Consider the following 19,855-nt stretch of genomic DNA (forward strand, 5'->3'; position numbering starts at 1 on the left):
GGAGCTAAGTATGAAAAGATTCAGTTATATGCGTACTTTTGAGAAGATGATTTGAAGTAATTTGTTATGTCTTTTTAGTCAACACATATCTTTGGTTGTTTACAACAAGCAGTTTTTGTTTTTGTTTTTTTTTTTTCTGATATCAGTTCAGTCCTTTTCTTTGAATGTTGGCCCTATGTGATTGGTTATGACCTCATATAACAAAATAGATACTTGAGAGCTATAGAAATTTTAGAAAGTATCCTGTTCACCTCACTTTACAGGTGGAATGCTTAAACAAAGCAGTTTAAGCTTTGTTTGTTGCGTTGTCCAAGGACTTACACTTACTTATCCACTCACATGATAGGCTCTGGAGCTATACGTTTTGGACTTCCAATTTACTGATTTCCAAAGTAAATCTCATTTGTTCAATGGCCAAATTGCTTCTAAGGCATATTGATTCTTTTTAAAACAATTGGGGTTGCCTGTTTATTTGTTTCAGTTTGAGACTGAAGGTCTTAGGCCATCACATGTCAAGTCGAGTTCCATAGTCATTTACTAAGCATCTAGTGTGTGGTAGGCCTTGTGCTAGGCACTGGAAATACCAAAATGATTGAAAAGGTAGCTTCACATCTTAAAGTCTAGTGAAGTATACAGACTCTGGTAAAAATAAAATTAGCAACATAAAGTGTCAGTGATAGATGCTTTTTGCCATTTGTGCCTGCATTCAAGGGAAGGGGTGCTTACCTCTAGGAAAGATCACAGACTGTTTCAAGAAGGTAATTCTTGTCTATTTGAATAGTGAAGAGAAAATACGTGTTTTTCTGGCAAAAATAAGGTCATTAAAGGTGGACAAAGAAAAAACTGAGTGTGCAAATATCCAGGGATGTGAAAAGTTACAGCATACTCAAAACACTCAGTTGTACAAAAGATATGGGAGGAGCGGTGCTTGTGATAGGAGATGGGGCTGAACAGGGAGACAGCAGCCATATCCTACACAGGTGCAAATCCTGTGCAGATACAAAGCATTATCTGATTTGTGTTTTAGAATACTGTTCTAAGGACAGTGAGGAGGACTGGCTAAACGGGGCAAGGCAGGAGTGGGACTGGAGTTCAAGGAGGCAGGCCATCTCTTTGGCTCAGGCAAGAGTGACCAAGGCCTGAATAACAACAAAGTGAGATGGTTTATGAGAGAGAATTTGGTAGACCGAGGAACTATTTTGAAGGGGGAAAAAGGGTGTCATGAAGATTAAAGTGTCAAATACGTTATCCATGATTTTGGCTTCTTTGAATGGAATAAAGATGAAAAGTTTAACTGTAGGGTGAGGAAGTGTGGTAAGGACCCAGTGAGCTCAGTTTTGAGTATGTTGACTTTAAGGCTACTGCATGCATTTGGGAAGTCATTGTGGCTAACACCCAATGGGATTCACAGCTCTGGTTTTCAGATGAGAGAAATACCAGTTGGTGGGATAGGTGAAGAAGTCAGGTGAAGGAATGTTGTGTAAGTCTGTGAGAGCTTGTGAGCATCCAGACACTGCTAGGAAAGTAGCAGAAAAGAAGGAACTTGGAATGCCACCACCATTTCTAAGAAATTTAAAGGAAGAACCACTGGTGGAAAAGCCTTCTCAGGAATGGAGAGCCAGCAGGCTGATAGTTCAGAAGAGAAGGTCATTAATGTTTCAGGGAGCAGTCATTAGACCCAGAAGCCTCAGGTCATGGTGAGGTATCCATTTGTCTTGTCTATGGGTAGAGTATCAGTGCCTTCAGCAGAAGCAGTTCCTGGCATGGTGCAGCAGAGATCTATACCAGAGGAAGGGAGGAGAAGGGCAGAACAAGCTCAGACAATTATTCCATCACAAAGTGGCGATGTTCAGAGAAAATGCAGGGGTCAAGGAATGAGGTTGTGGTCAAGAGACAGATCTGAGTAGTTTTAGAGACTGATGGGGAAGAAGATAAAAGGATGGGGGAGACTCAACTTATAGGTGATGGGACAAGTTACAGGAGAATATTCTTGGATGCCATGTGTTCAGTGGCACAGGTGGAAAGCTGTCTTGGATAAGGAAAAGCAGAGATACACTTTCAGACCCCAGAGACAGAGTGTGGATACAGACTTGCTGGATGGGAAAGAAGTGACATGGGGGAAGCCTCCAAAACTGCATTATTCTGAATATAAATCCTGACTTGCCTTGTCAGGTGTGTCCTTGGGCAAGTTTTATTATCTCTCTGATCTTCAGTTTTCTCATCTGTAAAATTGCGGCATTAATTATCTAGACCTTATTGAGTTATATGAATTAAATGAGATAATGCCTATAAATTTTCAGCTCAGTACCTAACACATTATAAGTGCTTAAAAGTGGTGGCTATCATTAAGGCTGGCTTTTATTCCTACACTCTGTCTGATTTTTAAAATCCTCCTGCAGGTGCAACTTCTCTCCATTCCCTTGTTCCATCCTCCAACTTGTGGCCCGACACTGGCACTTGCTTTAGCTGATCCTTTGCTGGCTGTTTAGAGTTGAACATCAATTTATTATGAATGGCATCTTGCTCTTCTATACCTAAGTTTGTACCTGGTTCAAAGGGAAAGCACAGCTAGTCTATCATTATCAAGCTGTCACTTCTTATCCACTTCATTCATTCAACTCATTTGCATTAAACCACTCTAAGCCAGGTGAAGATATATTGCAGTGCTAAGACAGACCTGCGCATCCATGGGGAACATACAGAATGCCGCATCAGCAGGAAAACCAATGGGACATAAGGAGGCCAGTCTGTACTTTCTGAGACTGATGGTTGCTTGGTTTTTCACTTGTGCCTGAGGAGAATTAGTGATGGGCATGAGAGCAGGGAACGAGTGGGAGAAGTAAAACATACTCATCTTCTTCAATTAGCTTCTTCTAAAGTGAAAGATCAATTGTCTTCAACATGATGCTCACCTACCTTTCTTAGTCCCAGTCTCAAAATTTAACAAAGTTCCTTGGAACATATCAGTATAGCCTTTCAAAGTCTTGTGCATGAGCACACAGAGCAAAATGGTAACAAATACAGAACTCACTAGAAATAAGGCAAGGCAGTCACCTTCCAAATCATCATCACTTGGAAAATACCCATGTGTGGACTCCTGTCACCTCTCCTCTTGCCCGTTCTCTCACACACAAACACTCCAAGAGGCATAATGAGATTTTTTTTTCTCAAATATTTCGTTTATTTCCATGGTAAAAAAAAAAATCTTGTGATTTATTAGTCCATTTAAAACCCATTAAAGATCTACTTGCTTTGATTAAATGGCACCATTTTAAAGGTTAATCAGTGTCATTTTTTATATTTAAAACTTAAAGGTACAGTGCTTCTTACTTACTGAAAATAACTACCAAAAATGGAATGAGAGCAGTCTTTGCAATGCATACTTACTTAAAGTGTGGAATAAATACAGTGTGAATCATTTCTTGGTCAGATCCTATGGGTCAGTATGCTACTAATAATATACATTTTTCTCACTTCTAGCAACTACAAGGTCAGTCCAAGTGTCCTTGTTTATGGTTTTCTCCATGCATCTCTATACCAAGCAGTCTGAAAAATACCCCCTCTGTCTGCCCTTTGATTTCTAACAAACTGTGTTGGTAGACCTCTTGCCACCAAAGCAGAAAACTGTGTTCTAGACTAATGGAGAAATACTCTGTTTTTCTTTATGAATGCTATATTCTGATTTGCTTTACTCTCTTTTATATTCTTAATTTATATATTTAATATCAGCCTGTTCTTTTTGTAAGTAATATTGGAACATCATAGATGAGACTAAAGTCATTTTTGACCTTCATCCCCCATCCGAGTCTTCTGTCAGCTTCTCTACTTAGTTTGGTATATATGTAATCATTTTGGTTCTTAGCATAAAAACATCCTCCTACAGGTAACCATTCATACTTTGCATTTTTTAACCTCTGATATATCCTAGAGATGGTGTATTTTGCATTCTTAATTTATAAGGTGAAACTTACAAAGAAGTGTCCAAATTAGTTTGGGAACTATTGAAAAGAAGAAACTTTTCATAGACAAATCAATTATTAGTCGGTATTAGGAAGGTAAATCCTGCAACTATTTAAATGAACTTCTTGGTTTTATTAGATAGTAAGAGAAAGGTTAGTTTCTATTTTCTCTTGAGATCCTGACCATCACCTATCCTGAGATTCTCTGTTGAACAGGACTTTTCCCCATTTGTCTGTATAGAGTGTGATTTCCTTCCTTGTGATTTCTCATCATAGTAAGAACTAGTTGTAAGAACTTTAGTTGTAAGAACTAATTGTGGGGTGATGTTCCTTACCTGATTGCCTGGAGTTTACTTTCCAATGAGCCACTGTATCAGGCAACAAGCATCCTTTTAATATGATGCACACACACTAATGTTGGATAACTCATGTGCGCTTCATCCCTGGAGAGAGAAAGAAGAAAGACACTATAGCAAAACCTGTATACAGTTTGCTCCTTTTGTGTAGAACCTATTGAAGAAGCAATACCACGTGGATGGTGCTATGCTCTGTGGCTTTGCCACAGATAGAAGAATTCAATAAGAGGGGCGCCTGGGTGGCTCAGTTGGTTAAGCGTCCGACTTCGGCTCAGGTCATGATCTCACAGTTCATGAGTTTGAGCCCCGCATCAGGCTCTGTGCTGACAGCTCAGAGCCTGGAGCCTACTTCACATTCTGTGTCTCCCTCTCTCTCTGCCCCTTTCCTGCTCATGCTGTATCTCTCTCTGTCTCAAAAATAAATATAAACATTAAAAAAATAATAAAAAATAAAATAATTTTAAAAGAATTCAATAAGATTTTTTTTAAAATATAGATGAATTTAATCTGTAATCATGAATAATTATTTGGCTATAATTCCCTTGTTTACCAAGTAATTATGGTTTTAAAATCTGTTTGGGTTAGCATTTAGCTTTTCTCCATCCAAGGGAGTCATAACATTGATGGAATATCTATCAGCCCATTCTTATGAGCTAAAGTAATTAAAAAAATTCTTTATTATTCTCTGTATGATAGTAACCTATAATAAATTTGGAATGAGTTGTTCAAATATTGACTATCAAAGCAGTGTCCTTCTGCTTCTATGAATAAAGGGGGGAGTGAATTTGAAGGGTTTTTTTAAAGCTTTAATGAAACCCATGACTTTAGAGTTACCATACATTGGAAAAGAAACATCTAAGAGGCTTATGCACAGTGCACATATACAGGACCAACCACAAAATTATATACAAATGTGATACCAGTATTAATCAGACCACAGAAATGAACTTAGGATCCAAACTGCAGAAGCATGAAATTTTAGGAGGGTTCTATTGTAAGTTAAGATTCAGTGCTATTTTCTTTTGATTAAGTTTAAACCAGGAAATCGACCCTTTTGAAAGTGTGCCACATGTCATTACTATATATATGCAAGCAACCATTATAACATGGTGCTGCTGAACAAAAATTACCATTTGTGGTACTTTTTATCTTGAATTACTTTCTAAATTAGGACAAGGAACTATAAGCAATTAAAAAAACAATCCTTCCAAGAAAATGAGTGCATTGGACCAGAAGATGTCTGAGGTCTTAGTGCTATCATTGTATAATAATTCTAAGACACCCGTTATTCCAATAAAGATGCGTGGATTTGTTTTCCTTTTAAAATGTTGTTTGTGGCTATTTAAAATTTGCAAGTGAAGATGGTGGAGCAGAGATAGGGGTTCTCAGCAGGTACTGGGAGAACAGTGTACTTTTTTTTTTAAGAACCACAATGTTGAAACTACGTAATTACATAGTAACTATTGACCTTGTAATTACACTGTAAGTACCTGTAGTGACAAGATAAATGCATGGTTATTTCAGTCTTTTAAGCTATAGGGCTATCATGCGACCCTAACAATGTAAGCTACATAGTAATTTATTTGTAGAGTAAATAGTGCTTACCCACAAGTAATACCCACACATGTACAGTGCTTGCTATACAGATCCAGAAAAATGTGGCAAATCAGTGCCCTCTAGGCACTTTTATTAAAATGACATATAAACCACATGCATGTATATTTCTAACATTAAGTTATTTGTGGAACATTTGGGGGATTTCATTGCTGCTTTTTGTCCTAAAATTCCCTATTCGCTACAGAAATAGAGGTATAGGTGAGCTGCTTTTAATGATAATTATTTTTTTGTTGTTGTTACAATAGTATGTAACCATATGGTTTGTTAACTTGGAGTCCTCTTGTCCTTACAAGTTTCCTTCATTTAAATAAAGTTGCTTTGGCAAGACATGTACATATATCAAACAACATTTATTTTAATAAGTTTTAAGTGATAATCTATATGGAATGGCTGTAGAAAAGAAATAATAGTTGTGAAGAATTTTCTAAACCATAGATGTTGGCTACTAACACTTATTGAATGTTTATTAAGCCCTCAGACATGATAATTACCCGAAATTTTTTCATGTTCACACAAATTCAGATTTCAACATACTGAATTTGTGACAATTTGATTTTAACCAAGAAGTGAGATGAGTTGTTTTTCAGTCATTTATTCATTCACAGTATTTTTTCAGTCTCTCTGTGAGCCAGATACTGTAGTCAGTAGTCGTTAGCAACTATTAGTTTTTATAATGAGAGAGAAGAGTGACAAGTTACTTCAGTCTGCGGTATAAAAATAATAGCAAGCATAGGATGAAATGGGAGTGAATTAAAGTTATATAGTCATGAGAGGAAAGGTGAGGTTGTGATGGAGGAGGAGAATGTTTAGTCTGAGGGGTTATCAAGGTACCAATACCCAGAGACAAAAGTGAAATGGCATGGGAAATTTGAAGCCTCCATGTCTGGGACTTGAGTTTTGAGGGTGTCAGCTTGTGGAGAGAAGACTCCAGAGACAGACACCATGCCTTGAACAACTTTCTGGTAGGCAGTTTTGATTTCATCCTGTGGTCGTTGAAAAATCATTAGAGAATCTAAGCTTCTAGAAGGAGAAGTGGACAATGTGGACAATGCATGAGAATAAGACAATACATCCATTTGGAAGACGTATTATTAAGGTCACTGCAGGAATCCTGGGGAAAGGTGATGTTGCCCAGAATTTGGCACTTAGGATATTGGTGGCTTCTCTGATATTCTGTCCATGTAGTTCTTTATTCTGAAGTGTTTCGTGTCACTGCCTGTAGTGAATATTCTACATTTGTCTAGGTGCAGTATAAATGCAAGAAAGGATATAGACCAGTGGCCCTGGAATAACCAGTCTGGAACTGTTAATTGGCCAGGGTTTAGCAAAGATGCTTATAATTGGACCCTGAATGTAATGTATCCTACAGGAATGTTCATAAGTTCTGTAGGTGGAAGTTTGTCAGCCTGAAGGTGGTTTCAGCTCATGAGACATACTTCAATCTTTCCTTGTCTAAAACATTGAATCATTCAATAAATAAGTCACTGGCACTTTTTCCCCTGTGGTCTCAGTGTTGATCCATTTCCTCTAACCAACCAGAGTTTTCACATGGCATATTTGTTCTTTTGTTGACAAAGGTTTGCAAGTGAACCCCCCTTGGAGAGACTGTATATGTGAACCACTCTGAAGGGCTTATGGGAAGCTATATTGGGACTGTTTTCTTTAGCAACATCAGTGTATGATCGGGAGAAAAAGGGGAAAAAAATAAAAAAGCAAAAGGCACACTTTTGTTTGGATTCAAATGTCATCTTTGCCTGTGCCACATTTATTTTTATTTGCTCTCTGACAAGGAATGCTAACTTTCCAGGAAAACTCAACTTCTCTAAAACAACAGCCAACACAAACAATTTTTTTAAGGTGTGATTTTCCTTGAGGCTGTGATTTTATCATTTGAAGTGAATGGTGGGTTGAAAAAAAACAAAGTCTTGGGAGTACACATTTCCTTTACTAAGACATCAGCTTGAATCATGCTTTGGATATTGTGGCTATAGTTTTCCAGGCCTTTGCTTCTCAGGAGACCCTGATGTGAGACAAAATGGAAAACTCCATCCACATTCTCTTTGGATCAAATCTCTAGGGGACCTAGGGAAGGTGAGAGAATTTCTGCTTACTGATGACATATTCTAGACAGATATTGTCCCTGAACATATTTGCATTGGCACCTTTTTATACTGGGGCAATGAGGATTTTATGAAATGAAAGCAGTTTTCCCTTTTCTAAAAGGGAGAGATACCTCTTTCGGGTAGGACATTCTCAAATCAATTATTTTTTAACTCAATGTAGTCAGCTGTACCCTACATGTAGTGGAATTCCCTGATTTTTGTCCATGTCCCTTCCATACTGTAGATAAAAATATTTTTATTTTTTTCACTTCATTTTAAGCATAAATAAATTACTCTATTCTCTCTGTGTGTTAATAGAAATCTTATTCTCTTTGGAGCATTTCCTTTGTGGTTTTGAGCTTGAATGGATATCTTCTGCTCATAATATTTGCATTTTTTCTTATAATTTGCACATAAACAATTGACAGGTAAAGCCATTTATGTTCTCCATATATTATGACAAAAGAGAAAACTCATTTATAGGTGATGTTTGCATTTTAACCCACTCTTACTGTTTCTTTCATAATCATAAACCGCATCAATGATGGTTATTTAGAAAATCAGTAGAGTATGAGAGATGGAGAATACCCCAAGAATAGAATTACAGTAACATTTATGGTCATGTGACACCTTGAATTTCACCCAATACTTCAGTTTTACTTACTCCCTGAACTTTCACTATTAATGATATTCAGGCTGAAAAAAAAAAAAAAAAAAGGTTGAAATGCCAACATCATATTGGAAGACAAATTTACATTTCATTCCCAACACTGTAATTTAATAAAAGTTTTATGGTGTTATGGGTACTTAATTATGCTCAAAGCAGGGCTGGAATTTAACAATGCTCCACATACAGAGGAGTCGGTGGTGCTTTATTTGAAAAAGTTCCTTTGAAAGAGCATTGTACTATACGATACACCACATACGCTGCATTTAAAAGACACTTTGGGAAATGATGAATTGCTTAAATTGTAGCTCATTTCGGTTACAGAAAATAAATCCTTATAATTCACTTAAGGTGATTTAAAATACTAGCTTACTAGATTATCAGGCTTTGAAATATTCATTCCTCTCAGAATCGCAGCTACGTTAATGTTACTGTGTATGTAATGTATACATTTTAAGTCCAGACATGAGTTTTTTGACTTTTTTTCTAAGTAAGCATTATTAATTCTCCAGGGCACCCTTGGAGATAGTTTTTATCACCCCCTTCCCTCTTCTTTTATCTCATCAGAATCCTGTTGATTAGATCTTTTTAAAGCTCATTGAGAATCATGTTATCCTCCTCTGTTTAAAATTGTTCAAAACCTCCTTTCCCAGTGTTGACTGAATCTAGTCTAAACTGTCATTTACAATTCTGCAGTCTGGCTTCTACCTACTTTCATTTGCATACCTTACATCCCAGCCAAACTCCAGTCCTTCGAACAGGACCCTTTCTCACTCCCTTTGCTTCATGCTGTTCCCTCTGGTAGAATTCTCCCTCTCCTCCCATTTCCACCTGGTGATTTTTTCATCTTTCAAGACTTGGTCCATATGCTACCTCTTTCCCAGACAGTTTTTTTTTTTCCAGCATTGGCTTCCTTTTCCATATACTTTATTTTCCTTTACATTTAGACTTATAAGATGTGTTTTTTTTTTCCTTATACACATGACAACTCCCTAGTGACTTCCACAAAGATTCTACATCTCACTCATCCCCGGATGCTCTTGTACAGTATCTTGTACATAGTAGCTACTTAAGTCAATGCTTGTAGAATGAATAGATTCACTTTTGGAGGAGGTGTTTGTATGTGTTAGGAGTGACTGAATGGTCACACCCCTCTTCCTTCAAATACATTTTACTTAATGTCTCAGTTTAAACTGGTTATAGCCTCAAAAATATCAGCTGTAAACTACCACCCATGTCTATCCATGAACTCATCCACCATTAGGAATTCCTAATTGGTTGGAAGTATCAATTTTCTCCATCCACTTTAAACAACAGGACATTTAACTTTTATGCTAACCACCTCCTCATTGAGTAGGGTTGTATGAGTAACACAGGTATTCCCAAGTATAGCACTTTATTTTGAGAGTCAGTGTTGTTGTTGTTTGTTGTTGTTGTTAATTAACTATATTTTTAAGAGCAATTTCAGGTTCACCACAAAATTGAGTATACAGCAGAGCGAGAGCCCATAAACTCCCCACATATACATAGTCTCCTTTGCTGTCAACTTCCCACAGCAGAGGAGTGTATGTGTTAAAACCCCACGAACCTAGATTGACCTATTACCACACAAAGTCTGTAAGTCACATTAGAGTTCACTCTTGGTGTTAGACATTCTACGGGTCTTGACAAATGTGTAATGACATTTATCCACCATAATATCATCATGCAGAATAGTTTCACTGCCCTGAAAATCCTCTGTGCCCTGCCTATTCATCCTTCTCTCTCCAATCCCTGACAATCACTGATCTTTTTACTGTCTCCATAGTTTGGCCTCTTCCAGAATGTAGTGTGAAGCTTTTCCAGATTCTTTCTGGAATGCATTCTTTCACTTAGCCATTTAACATTCTTCTATGTCTTTCCATGGTTTGATAGCTTCTTTCTTTTTAGTACTGAATAAGATTCCATTGTCTGGATGAACCACCATTTATTCACTTACCAACTGAAGAACATCTTGGTTGCTTCCAAGTTTTGACAATGATACCTAAAGCTCATGTAAACATTCATTTCAGGTTTTTGTGTGGACATAGCTTTTGTTTCATTGGGGTAAACATGAAGGAGTGTGAATGTCAGGTTGTGATGGTATGGTGAGTACATGTTTAGTTTTGCAAGAAACTGATAAACTGTCTTCCAAAGTGGCTGTACCATTTTACATTCACACCAGCCATGAATTAGATTTCCTATTGTTCCATATTCTCACCAGCGTTTGGTAGTGTCACAGTTTTAGATTTTGGCCATTCTAATAGGTGTGTAGTAGTGACTCAATGTTTTAATTTTCAGTTCTCTAATGACATATGCTGTTGAACATTTTTTCATATACTTACTTGCCATCTGTATATATTCTTTGGAGAGGTGTCTGTTTAGGTCCTTCCCCATTTTTTAAAAATAAAGTGGTTTATTTTCTTATTCTTGAGTTTTAGGAGTTCTTTGGATACTTTGCATAATAGTCTTTTATCAGGTGTGTCATTTGCACATACTTCTTCCCAGTCTGTAACTTGTCTAATCATTCTCTTGACATTGCCTTTCATAGAGTATGTCTTTAATTTTAATAAAGTCCTGTTTATTAATTATTTCTTTCATGGATCACGCCTTTGGTGTTGTATGTGAAAAGTCACATCCATACCTAAGTACTTCTAGGTTTATACTATGTAAGCCTAGGAGTTTTATAGTTTTATGTTTTCCCATTAGCTCTATGATCATTTTGATTTAACTTTGAAGGGAGTAAGATCCATGTCTAGGTTCTTTTACTGCATGTGAGGTACAGTTTTTCTAGTACCATTTGTTGAAAAGATTGTCTTTGCTCCATTGTTAAAAATTAATTAGCTATTTTATATGAGTCTATTTCTGGGTTTTCTATTCTGTTCCACTGATCTGTTTGTCGGTTCTTTCACCAATGCCACAGTACTCTGATTACTTTAACTTAGAGATAATATTTTGGTTGAAATTCCATTGATTCTCTAGAACAAGTTGGGAAGAAATGGCATCTTGACAGCATTGAGTCTTCCTACCCATGAACATTGAATATCTCCTCATTCATTTAGGTCTTCTCTGATATATTTTAATTAGAACTTTGTAATTTTTCTCATATAGCTCTTATACATATTTTGTTAGCTTTATACTTAAATATTTAACTTTTGGGGGGTGATAACGTAAATGGTGATAACGTAAAATGGTATTTAACTTTTGGGGGGTGATAACGTAAATGGTGATAACGTAAAAGGGTATTTAACTTTTGGGGGGTGATAACGTAAATGGTATTAAATACCATTGAATACCACTGAAATAACTGCAAATTTCAGTTATTATTTGCTGGTATTTAGTAAAATGATGGACTTCTGTATATTAATCTTATATTCTGCAACCTAGCTATAATCATTTATTGGTCCTAGGGATTTTTTTGTTGATTCATTTGTATTTTCTGCATAGATGATCATGTCATCAGTGAACAAAGTTTTATTTCTTCCTTTCCAAACTATAGAACTTTTTTTTTTCTTGTCTTACTGAATTATCTGACTTCTAGTATGATGTTCCAAAGGAATGGTCAGAAGGGATGTTCTTGCTTTGTTCCTGATCTTAGTGGGAATGCTTCAAGTTTCTCACCATTATTATGATATTAGTTGTAGGGTTTTTGTAGATATTCTTTGTCAAGTAGAAGAAATTCTCCTTTATTCCTAGTTTGCTGATTTTATGATGAATGAATGTTGGATTTTGTCAAATGCATTATCTGCATTTATTGATACGATCATGTGATTTTTTTTTCTTTAATCCATCAGTGTGAGAGATTAAACTAATGGGGTTTTGAATATTGAACCATCCTTGCATACCTGGATGAATCCCATTTCATGTGGTATACTATTCTTTTTATATATTGTGGATTCATTTTGCCAATATTTTGTTGAATATTTTTGCATCTATGCTCATGAGCAATATCGGACTGTACTTTTCTTTTTTGTAACGTCTTTGTCTGATATTTGTATTGGGGTAATATTGGCCTCATAGAGTAAGTGAGGAAGTACTTACTCTGCTTACATTTTCTGTAAAAGATTGTGGAGAATTAGTATAATGTCTTTCATAAATGTTTTAATGAATTCAACAGTGAATCTATTAGGGCCTGGAGTTTTCTGTTGGAAGGCTGTTAATTATGGACTCAGTTTCTTTAATATAGATCTATTCAGACTGTATATTTTTCATATGTGTCTGAGTTTTGGTAGATTGTGCCTGTCAAAGGATTGGTTCATTTCATATAGGTTATCATATTTGGGGGCATATTGTTATTTATATTATTGCTTTATTTATCTTTTCAATGTCCATAGGATCTGTAATGATATCCCCTTTCATTTCTAATGTTAGTAGTTTGGGTCTTCTCTCTTATTTTCTTAGCTAGCATGGCTAGAGACTTACTGACATTACTGATTTTTTAAAAAAACAGGCTTTTGGTTTAGTCAATTTTCTCTACTGATTTCCTATTTTCAGTATTTATTTAAGCTCTAATTTTATTTATTTATTTCTGTTTACTTGTAATTTTATTTGCTCTTCTTTTTATAGTTTCCTAAGGAAGCTTAGATTATTGGTTTTAGATCTTTCTTCTTTTCTAATATATACATTCAGTGTTACAAATTTTAGTTTAAACATTTTTTTGCTGCCCTTGGAAATTTTGATAAGTGGCATTTTCATTTTCATGTAATTCAAAATCAAGTTGACCCTGGAACAACACAGGTTTGAACTACATAGGTCCACTTATATGTGGATATTTTGTTTTTTTGACAGATACAGTACAATATTGCAAATGTGTTTTTTCTTATGATTTTCTTAATAACACTTTATTTTCTCTAGCTTACTTTATTGTAAGAATACAGATTATAATAGATATAATACAGAAAGTATGTGTTAACCAACTGTTTATGTTATGTTATGTTACATTACGTTATGTTATGATGTTATGTTATGTTATGTTATGTTATGTTATGTTATGTTATGCTTCCAGTTAACAGTTGGCTATTAGTAGTTAAGTTTTCAAGGTATAAAAACTTATATAATGATTTTCAACTGGGTGAGGAGCCAGTGCCCCTAACTGTGTGGTGTCCAAGGATCACCGTACTTTTCAATTTCTCTTAATATTTTTTCTTTGACCCAGGTGTTATTTAGAAGTGTCTTATTTAATATCCGTGTATTTTGGGATTTTCCAGATATCTTTCTGTTCTGATTTCAAGTTTAATTCTATTTTGGTATGGGGAAAGACATTGTATGTTTTCTCTTCTTTTAAATTTGTTAGCTGGTGACCCAGTATGTGGTCTTTGTGAATGTTCCATGTGAGCTTGAGAGCAAGGTGTAATCTGCTCCTGTTAAGTGAAGTAGTCTATAGATGTCCATTATATATAGTTGATTGATAGTGCTGTTGAGTTGAACTATATCCCTGCTGATTTTTTGCCTGCTAGATCTGTCCATTTCTGAAGGATGTTAAACCTCCAACTATAATAGTGGATTAATCTCCTTGCAGCTCTAACCAGTTTTTGTCATGTATTTTGATGCTCTCTTGCTCTACACTTCACATGTTGATCCTTTTATTAGTATGTAATACCCTTCTTTATCCCTGGCAACTTCCTTGCTCTGAGGTTTCTTCTCTTCCTCTGTCTGAAATTCATATTACTATCGGGAATTTGTTGTGATTAGCATATTAACATGGTATATCTTTCCACATGTTTATTTTTAATATGCATATTGTAAAAACCATATAGTTGGCTTTTATTTTTTGATTCACTCTGACCATTTCTGTCTTTTAATTTGTGTATTCAGACCAATTACTTTTAAGGTAACAATTACTATAGTCAGATTAATATATATTCTATTTGTTATTTTCTATTTGTTGCTATTGTTCTTTATTTCTATTATTGTCTTCCACATTTTTCTTCATTTTGTAGTTTTAATTGAACATATGTATAGTTTCCTTTCCTTTCCTTTCTTACCATATTAATTGTGACTTTCTTTTCACATTATTTTTTTTAGTGGTTGCCCTAGAGTTTGCAGTATACATTTACAAAATCCAAGTCCACTTTTAATTAACTCCATGTCCTTTTATTAGTATTGTGAGAACCTTAAAAATATAGATTTCTAATTCCTTCATCCAGTTCCTTATGTCACTGTTGTCATTCATTTACTTATACATAAGCTTACATAAGGAACAAAATACATACATATGTATATATATATGTATATATACATAAGGAACAATCTACATACATATATACATATATACATAAAAGTATACATAAGTACATTTTTGCTATTATTATTTTGAAAAAACTGTTATTGATCAATTTAGAATAAGGATATTAAATTTTTACTTTATTTTCGTTTATTCATTCTTTAATTCTTTTCTTCTTATGTAGATCCATGTGTCTAACCTATATCTTTTTGTTTCTCTCTGAAACATTTGTTTCTCTCTTTTAACATTTCTTACAAGGCAGGTCTACTGGTGGCAAATTCTCTCACTTTTTGTTTGACAAAGTTTTTAGTTCTCCTTCATATTTGAAGGATAATTTTGCTGATTATGGAATTCTATATTGTTTTTTGTTTCTTCTCAAACATCAAGTATTTCACTCTAATTCATCCTTTAATGGTTTCTGTGGGGATGTTGGATGAAATCCTTATTGCTCCTGTATAGATAGAGTGGTTTTTTTTTTTTCCTTCCCTCTATCCTCTTTCAAGATTTTTTCTTTATCTTTGATTTTCTGAAGTTTGAACATTATATGTCTAAGTGCAGTTTTTTGGACATTTATTCTGTTTGGTGTTTTCTGAGTTTCTTGAATCTGTGGTTTGGTATGTGACATTAATTTGGGGAAATTCTTAATTATTGTTTCTTCAAGTATTTCTTCTTTTCTCTTTTTTTCTGTTATTCCCATTACACGTATGTTATGCCTTTTTAATTGTCCCCCAGTTCTTAGATATTATTTTATTTATCATTTTTCCTAGTCTTTTATCTTTGTGCTTTTTAATCTTCAAGTTTCAATTGTCATATCCTCAAGTTTAGAAATTCTTTCCTCAGTTGGGTCCAGTGTGCTAATGAGCTAGTCAATAGCATTCTTCATTTATGTTAGTGTTTTTGATTTCTAACATTGCATTCTAATTCTCTTAGAATGCCCACCTTTTTGCATACCTGATTCATGTATTTTTGCATATTGTCTATGTTTTCCATGAAAAATTTTAGCATGTCAGTCATAATTTTAAAAAGTTGTGGTTTAATAATTCTAACATTGTTGCCATGTCTAACTCTGGTTCTGATGTCTATTTAATCTCTTGAATATCTTCTAACCTTTTAGTATGTCTTTTTTTTTTGAAGGGAGACATAAGGTACTGGATAAAAGGGACTGTGGTAAATAGATCTTTACTAGTGTAGTAGTAGAGTTTTAGGGGAGAGGGAGTGTTCTATGGTTCTGTGATTAGGTCTTTGTAAACTCAGGCTGTGAATTTCACCAGTGCTTCTCAGGTTTCCCATCTTAGGTGGAACAGGATGGCTAGAGAGGGCTGGAGGTGTGTATTTCCTTCTGTTCACATGGAAGCCTGTGAGGGCTGGAGTTGGGTATTTCTCTTTCCCTACATGGGAGGCTAGAGGAGACTAAAATTGGTTTGTTTCCCTTCCCACAGATAAATTAGGCTCTGATAGACCCCTGCCAGGTTAAGCTTTGGTAAAATACTTTCTCTTGAGGTCAGGCCTTGTTAAGAAGTACAGAATGCCCTGCAATATTTCAAAATGGTTCCTTTTATTTTCCCTTGGTAGAAGCCAAAGACATTTTTCTCCTAAATTCACTGTGAGAACTGATAGAGCTCCTAGAGATAAGCCTCACAAAGGTGTGTGAGGCTCTTTATGATTGAGTGCCCTGAAATTTTCAACTCTGAGTCTTATCCACACTGAGCCTCCAGGAATTTGTTGATTGCAGTCAGATATTCTAATCCTGGCACTGGTTCCCATGAAATTTCTTATTGTGGGTTTCTGGTCTGGTAAGTTGTGATTCTCTTTATCTGCTTGTCTGTTTTTCTAATTTTTGAGGACAGTGGTTTGACCTTTGACCTCACTCTCTGATATATGCAAGAAGAGATGTGATCTTTCTTTCAGTTTGTTCAGATTTTTACTTGATGTTAGAATAGAGTGGTTACTTTTAAAGAACTTACATACCAGAAAGGAAACTGGAAGTTGAAAATCAATTTTTAATTTTTGTTGAGGCTATCATTGTTTGAGATATGACTTCTATCCGTGCTCTTAAAATGAGAGAAATATTTTGTTGAAAGTATTGTATTTTCAGAATTTCATAGAACTTCTTAGCTATCACAAGTAATTTTAATAACAGGTTAATGAATAATAATCACAATAAATATAATAAATACAAGAATTTAGTTGATACTAGTCATTTGAGATTTTTATTTGAGTCATATGGACAGTTTCTAAAAAATATGGAGAACCATGACCTTGACACATAGCTATAGATGCATTACGGGATGTAAGCTATTTGAGAGTAAAGAGTTAGATATGTGATAGGTATTCTATAAATACTTATTGACTGATCAACTGATTGACTGATAAATGCCTATGTTAAATGTCACTTATCCAGTGGTACAATACATAATTTTTTTCTATAAACTCTAGTAATTAAAATGTGTTATGGGGCCCCTGGGTGGCTCAGTCCAAATTTTGATTTCAGCTTGGGTCATGATTTCACAGTTGTAAAGTCAAACTCCACATCTGGCTCTGCACTGACAGTACAGAACCTGTTTGGATTCTCTCTCTTCCTCTCTTTCTGCCCCTCCCCTGCTGATGCTCGCTCTCTCTCTAGCACGCTGTCTCTCAAAATAAATAAACATTAAAAATGTGTTAAAAGAAGCACAGCTCTAAATAGCTATTAGTATTACGTGTATTCTTTCCCTTAGAAGGTACAAAATTTTGCCTTTTACCTTCTAGACCGTTTAAGACTATGTAGTCCTACACTTTTCAAACTGGGCTGAGGTAACTGTGTGAACTTCAGCACATTTATTTGGGAACTATGAGATATTATAAATATTTAAAGGAAAGCCAGTAATGTCTGCTTAAACTACTACTATTAAGCTGTTTGGGCCTAACTACTGAATAACTGAAACTGTTACATAATTCTCTTGTCCTAGGGGCACCATAAAATTATTATCAAGACACTAAGGGTACCATGAACTAAGAATGTTTGGGGACCTCTGCTATAATCTATCATCAGAATACAAGTATATGGCATATCAGTCAGGAAAGTCAAGACTGGAATTTGCTTATCATAATTAAAACATATAAAATGCTGTGGGAATAAATATATGGACCTCAGCTTAGTAGAATAATAATGGATAATTTAGGAGTATAGGTAGTAATTCATCAGATGTTGACTTCAGAAACTTTATGTCAGCTCTTTAGAATTAGTAATACGTTGGTCAATAGAGATAATATTGAACAAGGACTATTATGTTGCCACGCACCCATACAAATATATTTGTCTCTTTATACAGTTATTGCCAGTTACAATAATACTGGATTATATTTAACAATTTTACTGCCAGATGAGGCAGAAAATGAAAGGTCATGCTTTGTGGTGGGCTATATAAACAGTGTCCATACATACAAATACACAAACATAAATATATCATGCTCTGAGGAAGTTGATAACTGAAAGCAAACACTGGCTACACATGGGATTTGATAATCGTTGAATGCTGGTTGAAGGTAGTGAACGCTTTGTGTCTTTGTTGTTGTTGTTTATTTTTTTCACAAAAAACATAAATTTGATATATAAATTCATGAATGACTGATGCATATTATGTTTATCAGATTTCTAAAAGTGTTCAAAGAAATCTTACATACTAAAATTTTTATCATATGCACATTGGTCCTTGTTTTAACTTAGAATTATTTTATGACCTTTTCCTGGGAATAAATGTATCAACCAATGTTGCCCAAAAGAAAAATAAGTCCACATAGAAATATAATGTCTGAAAGAAATATCAATATGGGCTACATATATAATTTAAAATTGTATAGTACCCACACTTTAAAAAAGGATAAAAAGAAATACATGAGATCAATTTTAGTAATATATTGCATTAAACTTATATATTAATATATTAATATTATTGCATTAAAATATTGCAAGTAATATATTGCAAGTAAAATATTGTAAGTAATATATTGCATTAAAATAATATATCTAAAACATTATAATTTAACATGTAATCAACATAAAAATTATTAATAAAGTATTTTATATCTTAGTTTTCATACTGAGTCTCTGAAATTCAGTGTGTATTTTTTTTACATTCAGTACCCATCATTTTGGACTAGCTGCATTTTGAAAGCTTAATGGCTACCATATTGGACAGCATAGGTATGAAATATCTAATAGAATCACTTGTCGCTGCTTGTTAATAATTCAGTTTCTGGACCTACCTCACAGTTTTTTGGGTTTTTTAAAAATTTTCTTTAATGTTTATTTTATTTTTGAGAGAGACTGCAACCAGGGAAGGAACAGAGAGAGAGGGAGACACAGGATCCGAAGCAGGCTCTGGGCTCCAAGCTGTCAGCACAGAGCCCAACACAGTGCTCAAACTCACATACTGCGAGATCATGACCTGAGCTGAAGTCAGACACTAAACTGAGTCACCCAGACATCCCTAGACCTAACTTATGGTTATTGAATCAGAATCTCTTAGGGAGAGCCTCGTGATCTAGAATTGTAAATTTTCCCAGCAGATTCATTTGCATTTTAACATATTTGAACCATTTTACTTCTTTTTAAAGCAAAATTTTTAATGTTTATTTATTTATTTATTTATTTATTTATTTATTTATTTATTTATTTATTTTGAGAGAGAGAAAGAGCTCAAGCAGGGGAGGGGCAGAGACAGAGGGAGAGAGAAACAATCCCAAGCATGCTCCGTGCTGCCAGCGCAGAGCCAAATGCGGGCTCAAACTCAAAAATGGGAGATCATAACCTGATCTGAAACCAAGAGTCAGAAGCTTAACCAACTGAACTACCCAGGCACCCTGAGAACCATTTTACTTCTAAGAGTGGTAAATTATCAATCCCTTTCCATGTTCTCTTACATGCCGAGACC

At 35.0% G+C, this 19,855-nt stretch overlaps 1 protein-coding gene across 11 annotated transcripts in view; it reads left to right on the top strand.

Annotated features, from left to right (window-relative positions):
- Positions 1-19,855, top strand: part of TENM2 (teneurin transmembrane protein 2) — a 1,291,038-nt gene that overhangs the window by 113,691 nt on the left and 1,157,492 nt on the right. The window lies entirely within an intron of this gene.

Source organism: Panthera pardus, unplaced genomic scaffold, assembly GCF_024362965.1.
Source record: "Panthera pardus isolate Hobbes unplaced genomic scaffold, ASM2436296v1 HiC_scaffold_2, whole genome shotgun sequence".
NCBI classification, from domain to species: Eukaryota; Metazoa; Chordata; class Mammalia; order Carnivora; family Felidae; genus Panthera; species Panthera pardus.